Raw genomic sequence first — 9,154 nt, 5'->3', positions numbered from 1 at the left:
CAGTGACACTGGGTGCTGTCTTGGTGAAGTCTGAAAGGCATTCTGCATTTCTGAGGAAGGAATGGCCTGTGTGTCTCACTGCTGTGTTTGTCTCATGACCTGAGAGCTCATACCATCAGGGCTGCCTGTGGGGAACCACATCAGGATGAGCAGGGAAGGCTTCTGTGTGACCTTTGCCAACCATCCACATCGTTCTGACACACCATTACCTACGCCCAGATCTCATAATTCATTAAATGTGATCAGTGCTTTTAAAAGACAAGTGTATGCTTGCATACGGTGCTGGTGGTCTCCTAGCTATGCTGGCTGTTTGAAATCACTGCGTTTATGGTTTCTCTACAGGAAAGGCATCATGTATAAAGGGATTTATATTAAAGCAAATGTGAACTAGCATCGAAACAATGTTTTAAGAAATATATTTCCCGTTGTGAAGAAAACTGCTTTCAATTCAGTATACATAAAAGTGGATCTTCTGGGCTTTCTCAGACAAGAATTCGTTCAGAATGTGTTTGTCCTAGGATTGAACTGGGAAAGACATGAGAAAATGAACACTAAGACGTAAGGCATTTATTACCAAGAGACTACAAATGATAATTCCAATTGAATATGTAAACTTGACATTACTTACAGCAGGAGCTCTCACCCACGTCCCCATAACCCACGGTTGCATTTTTTGCACCAACAGAGCCCCCTGAGCAGCAGTAAACACTGAGTCATTCTGCTGGAGGGAACTGCCTTCATTGCACAATGATGAGATTTGCAGGAGTCTCCCCAAAGCCGGTGCTTCATTTTTGTCATTCTGTTTGCTACCAAGTTGGACCATCCTGCTTTCCACGAGGAGAGCGCCGGGACCCCCTTCACTGCTCACTCACAAATGGAGAGAGACCAGAAGGGAAACTGGAAAGGATCCCAGCCAAAGCCCGCTTGTGCTCATCCACACTGACCAAGCTGCTCTTGGCCCATAGGGAATCTTCGGGATCCACAGGAGGGCGAGCACAGCCCTGTGCACACAGTGACTTAAAATTATGCAATCATTTGAGTTGGAAGGGACCCTTTGAAGGCCATCTGGTCCAACTGCCCTGCAGAGAACAGAGACACCTACAGCAGATAAGGTTGCTCAGAGCCCCATCCAGCCTGACCTTCATTGTCTATAGGGACGGGGCATCCACTGCCTTTCTGGGCAACCTATTCCAGTGCCTCACCACCGTTTTTGTAAAACACTCATTCCTTATATCCTGTTTTAACCTCCACTCTTTTGTTTGGAAACCGTTTCCCCTTGTCCTGTCACAGCAGACCCTGCTAAAGAGTCTGTTCCCTTCTTTCTTACAGCCCCCTTCTGCCCACTGAGCCACGTGCCACAGTGGGTTTGTCTGATGGATCTTAAAGAACTCATCCTCAGGCTCTCCAATACTTGTGTGGCATGCTTTTTGTCTACAAAGTGCGAGGTTACTTTTAAGCAAACCATTATAATTGAGGGTCTGTCGTACCCCTCGAAGCTTGTACATTTCTTCCAGTTCTTCTCAGCTCTCCTAAATCCCAGATTTACATCCCTCGTCAGGAACAAAACTACTGCTTGCCTGCCAAGCGTTTGTCTGCTTTCCTCTTGGTAAAATATTTTCCTCAGCAATTTCCCGTATCTCTCACAAATCCAGACTCAGTCTTTTGAAGTGCTTTCAAAAGGGGGTTTTGTTGCAAAGGGTGAGAGTCTCAGCATGCTCATGGAACATGCCAAAGTTAAGCAATCAGAAAGCAATCCACATCCCCTTGCAAACGGCTTAGCTGTAGGTTGGGTCACTGGCAGAGGGCAAACCATGCTGAGGGAGTTTGGAGAGAAAATATCCTCTGATTCCCTGAGCTTTGAGAAGCGTGTTCATGTAAGGATGGAGGAGATCCTTTTGTTTGACCATGGCCTGTTCTGCAGCCACTTTCAGAACTCACTGTCTGGATTACCCTCCTGCTCTAATGGTTTTCCTTCCGCCATCACGCAAACGGTGCTTCACATATTTCAGTCTGGCTGACTTCATTTCAAATCCCACCTCCCTCTTTGTTCTACATGTTATTACCACTTAGGGTATGGGAGCTCTACCTTCTCTCTATATATTTATGCTATATACCAACCAAGAATATATCGCACAAGTGGAAAAGTATTGGGAACAGAGTAGGAAAATGAAATAATGTGGTTATTTCTGTGGCTGCTGACCCCACAGGCCACCCAGACAATATCTGCTGCTCTTCAGATCTGGCAGTCTTTTGAAAGGCAGAAACCAGCCTTATCATAAAAGCCCTACATCTCTTTTACCTCTGCAGAGACCCATTCATTGCTCACAAGCGGCCTGTGTGAAACTTTCTATCCAAGAGGTTTGATAAATTCTCAACACATGAAATCTCAGGATTTTCATGGCCTGCTGACAGCTGTTTTGCACTCCCTCTCTTACTAATTATGTGTGTGCATTTAGCTATTGCGTTTCTCTTTCTAGAGGATGTTCCATTTTTACTGCCATAATGCTGCCGAGGGCTGTGATCTCATTGCAGTTGTCACATTGCTAAAACTCCAGCCTCTCCAACTAAATGTAGAAATTTCTGCTTTTATTTAAGAACTGCACACAAAATAGCAAAGGAGTTCTAGACCACTGTGAAGGTGGTGAGGCGCTGTCACAGCTGCCCATAGAAGCTGTGGTGCCCCATCCCCGGAGGCGCTCAAGGCCAGGTTGGATGGGGCCCTGGGCAGCTGAGCTGCTCGGGTCAACCCTGCCCACAGCACAGGGTGGGACTGGGTGAGCTTTGAGGTGCCTTCCAACCCAAACCATTCTGTGATTCTCTGATGCTGGGGGTTGTAAATTAGGGGAAGTCCATAGGGATGAGAATTGGTCTCATAACTGGGGTTGCACAGCAGTGTTACCCATTAACCCAGGACAGAGTTCCACATCTGGATGCTGGGCTGCACTCTCTGTGCTCGCAGAGAGGCAGAGATCCCTGCTGGTGGCTGCTCACACATCTGCCAAGGGGGATGGATAGATAATGCTTCTGGTCAGTGTGCTGGCAACCTCTGGCCTTCCCCTGTGCAAAAATAAGAGAAAGAAACCAGTGTCGTGGCAGCAACTTGTCCCCTTCAATGTCATCGGAGTGGGGCCATGCCCCTCAGATGGCTATGCCACACACTTCCCTCCCTCCCACTATCCAGTTACAAGGAATTTTCCAGTAACCGTGACCCCGTAGGGTGTCAGCGATAAAAGCCAACCTGAGAAGAACCTTCTCAGCCTCATTGCTGAGCACGCTAATAAATCATTTAGCTCCTCACCTTCTAAACAAGCGGTGATGTTTGCACAAGTTTCTGCAGCTTGTGCACAGATGGTGTCCCACTATGTGTGCTGCGAGGGATCTCAGCGTGAGCGAGAAGCTGTGCCCGGGGCAGGGGAACCTCTCAGGTTATTCATGGGTGCAGCTTACGTGCTTAGCTTTGGGTACTGAACAGTGGAAAACAAGGCAGACAGCGTCTCCTACAAGTCTGGGACTTCTGACCTGCTTCTAAACGAGCATCTGTTTGCTCTGAGCATCTAAACCGTAAACAAGCATTGGAAAAACCTTGCGAAAGCAGAAAGCTTTCAAACCCTCGAACATTCCTGAGATCCTTTAGAATTCCCTTTAAAAACCCTGAAACACCATGTGGGTACGTATTGGACCGTGCAGCTGGGCCACCTGTGGCACTGCAAGGAGCTACAGCACCACTGCAGAGCACTGTTTCCAGAGCCAGTGCCAGGGCACTAAGCAAGGACATCTGCCTGTCCCAGAGAGCGGTCAATACAGTGACCCAAATGCAGTAGCTGTTCCACATCCATGCACGAGCATGGCACTCAATGAGGGCCACAGCCTGAATAAGCCCCCCTTCCCCTGATACCAGCATTTAAATCTGAACGCCTTGCTCTCTAAGAGTAGCAGGTCTGCTTGGAGGCTCACAGAGCCACTGACATTAGGAAAAGGCACAGGGAAGGCACACACAGTCTCCAGCACCTCACTTCAGGCTCTGTCTCTTGCACAGAATGACCTGTACCCCCAGGGGTAATTTAAAGCCAAGGAGACAGAGCAGGGCAGCAGAACCAGACCTAGCTTGAACTTCAAGTCGAGGGGGTCCGTTTTTCTCTGTGAACCCATTACTGGTTCCAGCACAACCCCAGGGACACAGCGGGGCTCAGCAGCAGAGAACCAGGGTGATCTTCTGCCTCTGGACTTGACTTGCTCCACTAACGCTTTCTGGAAATGAGATTTCTGTTTATTTATAGAGAACCAAAATGAAAATATTATGTCTGCTTTCATGTCGCAGGCTTAGAAAACAAAAAACAGTCAGGGGAAAAGCATTTGTGATGGAAATTTGCCGTCCTCTCACTGGGAACATTTGTTCTGTGAGAAGGAAATGGAATGGGAGGAAGGGATATATATAGTGTGTGCATATATATAGTGTGTGCATGTGTTTACGTTTTATATATGGCATATGCATTATATATAGAAGTACAGGCCATAATCTCAGAAGAAAGCAGCATGGGTATTTTTCATTAACGTGAGAAGTAACATTGTTCCTTGCAGGGGTCAGAAGGCAGCACTGTGTGTTCCATGGGTGTGCGTGTCCTTGGTGGGAGCTGCAGGCCTGCATAGCAGCAGTTTTGGGGATACCTAGATAGACTAAGATACCTAAAGACTAAGGTACCTAGACTAAGATACCTAAAGACTAAGGTACCTGGACTAAGATACCTAAAGACCTGGGGTTCTTCTGTCTGGAGAAGAGAAGGCTGTGAGGGGATCTCATAACTGTGTATAAATACCTACAGTGTGGGAGTCAAATTGATGAGGGTAGCGTGCAGCAATAGAGCATGGGGCAATGGGCAGAAACTGAAACACGGGAAGTTCAATACTAACACAAGGAAGAAATTGGTTACTGTCAGAGTGACGGAGCACTGCAACAGGCTGCTCAGAGAGGTTGTAGAGTCTCCTTCTGCGGAGATATTCAAGACCCATCTGGATGCCCACCCGTGCGACCTACTACAGGGAACCTGCATTAGAGCGCGATGGACTCAGTGATCTAAGAGGTCCCTTCCAACCCCTGCACTTCTGAGATTGTGTGATATTAAATGGTGCTTTTATTAAAGACTGAGGCCAAACCCATCCTTTGGGGAATCCATCGTTGGAGAAACCTGCTACATTGCAACAGGAATATGTGTCTTTGTTTCTGCTCCGAAAACAGCACAGTCTGAGGAAGGCTAATGCTGTCCATTGATATTTTTAAGAGCATTCAGGGGTTGGAGCTAGATGATCTTCAGGGTCCCTTTCAACCTAAGCCATTCTACAGTTCTTTAAGAAAATTGATCAAAATACAACATTTTCTATAGGATTTGGAGAGATGGAAATTCAGCGTTGAAATCTCCCGGTGGAAAGACATTTTCCCATGCTCGGTGAATGCTGAGAGCAGGGGTGCCAAGCACACATGCAAACACAATATGGCCCTGAGCAGGCGAGCAGCACACAATGGAGCAGGAATCACACGGGTGATACCCGCAAACTTGTGCAGAACAAAACCCTTCCAGAAAAATGGCCTTGAACAAAGCAGCCCCGGGCCATTTCAGACGGCAACAAAGCTAACAACCAAAACAAACAGAGAAATATCCCAACAGATCTCAGCTCGCTGAGCAAACAAACGAGGAAACTCAGGTTCCAAAGAGCGGGGAGTTCAGTTATGAAATGAGGTTTTGGTACAAAAGGAAGCTTAAAGCCACCACTGGTGAATCAGGCACAGAAGAGGAAGGTCACACCGGGTGTCAGGCCGTGCTTCACACACACACACACACACGGACTGTTCAATCAATATTTGTCCTGGAATGATAGGTGGTGGAAAATTTCTAATTGAAAGGTCAGCATAATTTAGAGCTCGCATTCATTCATATTGCGTTCCTGGAAGAACACACGGCTTTAAATCCAGCATAAAATAAGCCTGAGAATCCAACTGGTGTGGGTTTTTTTTTAACCAAACTACAGGCACATCTTGGAAATAAGCGCTGGGTTGTAAAGCTTTTCCATGATACCTTCAGCGAGACAGGGAACCCTCAGCTATGATTTTGGTGAGAGATCTGCAGCACAGGGGCAACCATTTCAATCCCCATTGAATTCTGGACCTGATAGCAAAAACCTCACAACAAGCACCAACACTGAGGCTCCACAAACCTCCTCCAGGCTGGCAGCATGGGCACAGGAAGGTCAGTGGGGCACAGACATCCCAGCCTCCCCTGCCCTGGAGTTTATCCCACCTGGCATTAGAGTTTTCATTTCAGGTCACTCCAGGAGCACCAGGAGGATATAATCCAATGGGTGACAGCCAGCCATTACCCCCTGCCTACACAAAAAAATGATGACCTCGAGTTGAGGATCCCACTTCCTTGAATCATGGCTGTTCTTTCCTCTGCGTGTGTACACTGTAACAGGTTGTTTGCTCACGTTCGGACCATAAGGTCACCACTCAGTTCTTTCCCCTGTCAAGAGTTAAAGGATCTCTAAGGTCCCTTCCAACTCGCACGATACTATGATACCATGATGATACTATGAAATTTGAGTGCAAATTCACCATAAGAACAGCTCCATCAGTCCTGTCAGAAGGAGTCAGAGTAGAGATGTCGTTCCTCTGGCAGTCTGTCCTGCTGGAGCGCCCATCCTCCAGCACAAGAGAAAGCACTGCTGTGTCCCGCATCAGATGTGCTTTATTCCTCATGAAGCTGATGAAAAAGAAAAAAGCCTTTAAGTCGGTCACGCTGCATTAAAGACTGCTTTGATGGACTTCAAAGAGCCTTGCTGAAATCAGCAACTGTGCAGGCAGGGCCATGTGGCTTTCAAGAGAGGCAAAGTATGAGCACAGAGCACTTCCCGCACTGGAGACAGCATTTGCTTCCAGGGGGGAGCTTTGACTGGAGGGCAGGTGGAGAGCCAGCCATTCCCACATCCGGGGAGCTGGCATAGCACCATCCTGCTGCACCCACAGCAAAAAGCAGCCTTGCTCCTCCTTCAGGCCATCTCCCTTCCATATGGTTTACAGCTCCTCACAGGGAGCGGAGGGGCAGCGCTGAGCTCTGCTCTGTGTGACAGCGACAGGGCCCGAGGGAACGGCATGGAGCTGTGCCAGGGGAGGGGCAGCTGGGGGTCGGGGACGGGTGCTGCACCACAGGGCGGTGGGCATGGAACGGGCTGCCCATGCCACTGCCATCAGAGGAGAAGAGTCTCCCTATATGAAGCAGAGCACACCAGCACACTCCTTGAGACAGCATTTGTCCTGAGATGCTTCACTGGCAGCCAGCTTCTATGGGAGTTGTGCTTTCTAGGTTTCACCCACACAGCGCTGTTCCATTTGCATTTCATAACACTTGCAAGAGAACACTTACAGCAGGGAGGGGAAATGCTCTGTGAGTGTAACCAGCCCCTCTTGGAGGATCAACCCTTGTCCTGCTTGGCACTGAGTGTTGCAGTGCCCTGCCACACCAGGTGCTGGCCTCCAAACTGAGGCAGAACTGCAAACATTCAGACCCAATTAAAATGACGTTTGGTAGAGTCAATCAATACTCTCCAAGATATTTCCCCAAATAGACAAACATTTGGCTTAAAACCACTTGGCTTTCTGCCCTTTAAAAACATCCTGCGGCGGAACTGCCAGGTCAGGGCCTGAAGCAATTGCTGAGCACCAGGTGAGAAGGAATGGCCAACCCACGGAACTCAGGTGCAAGCCATGCACCTGCTTGACTGGAAGGGGTGGAGCCTGGATCTGCCCCTCCTCACTCTTATTTAAGAGTGATCCAAGGGAGCAGCATCTCTCTGGATAGAGACTGCAGCCCTGTTGAGCTGTCACCGGTCACTGGAAGAGGTGAGCTAATTTTTCTTCGTTACCTCCTGTTGCTCTGTAGTGCTTGTATCTTATTATAAGGTACTGTCATTGCTTTCTTTCCCATATATGTCCCCTCCAGAAACTCATACCTGCTGAGTTTAAGCTTTTGAAGTTCCCAGACAAAAAAAAACGAGCCTACCTTCATTTATTATTCTTACAGCCTTTGTGGTTCATTGTTTTCCTCTGTATCCAAGTTTGCTTCATACAGAGCAATAAAAGCACCATAACCCTCAACCCACCTTGTTCTAGTTGGCAAGCAGATGGCTATGCAAACAAATTCACATCTTATCAAGCATGCATTAGAATTAACACACCCATGTTTTTACTGCATGGTTCTCCTCTGAGCTAGGAGGGCTGTTCTAAAGACAGCAACTGCAAGTACTTGTTTCCAAGCGTACGGTATATGCTTCATCATTTACTATTAGAACAGCAGCTCCACTAAAACACTGGTTAGGTGTCACAGCTCAAAATTCCTGTACCTTCTGAAGTACAAAGATAGAGGGGAGTGACAGTGTGTCATTGTGAAGAGCAGCTGGAAACGTACACTGGGTAGATGCTATGTTTTGCGATCATTAAACGTTTCTTTAGACAGAAACACTTCCTAACCTCAAAAATCAGTCAGGTGAAACTCTATGGGAAGGCAGGATTCTTGGTCTGCTTGTGAACTGCTGACGGGGCCTGAACCAGCAGTGCATATACCAGGGCAGACAGCAGACTCTCTTGAGACGTGTTTCAATCTCTTAACACCAAGCCCTGGTCATACCATATCACCAACAAGATGGTTACTCCAGCAGTTTTCCTGGAGGTTTCCACAAGTGTCTGAAGTTCACTGAGTCTCGGGCACCTCAGGGATTTCTTCAGGACCAACTTACCATTGTCTGCCCTACGGAGAACAAGAGAAATAAATGCCACAGATGAGGTACCCTTGCCTTCAGTGGGTGGATGGCTCGCCACAGTCAGGGTACAAGAGGAGCTGCAGCCAGGCCCAGAGCCTCAGCAAGGAAAGCCAGGACTGTGCCAGCACACATAAGGTGAATGAACCAGCGCTGAGAATTGAGCCCAAGTAGTTGTAGCTGTGATTACAGGAGGGATAAGGACAAGACCAGAGGATACAACTCTGACATCTTTGTTCCATTTGTTTACATCAATACCCTTGATACACAGCACAACTGACTTAGTTTACCGCGTACTTCCCCACAACTTACAAGCTTGCCTTGAAATTCGAATCCCAGCCTTGCTACAACT

The sequence above is a fragment of the Excalfactoria chinensis genome, chromosome 2 (genome assembly GCF_039878825.1).
Source record: "Excalfactoria chinensis isolate bCotChi1 chromosome 2, bCotChi1.hap2, whole genome shotgun sequence".
Taxonomy (NCBI): Eukaryota; Metazoa; Chordata; class Aves; order Galliformes; family Phasianidae; genus Excalfactoria; species Excalfactoria chinensis.
The sequence above is the reverse complement of the archived record's forward strand: the minus strand, read 5'-3'. Positions refer to the sequence as shown.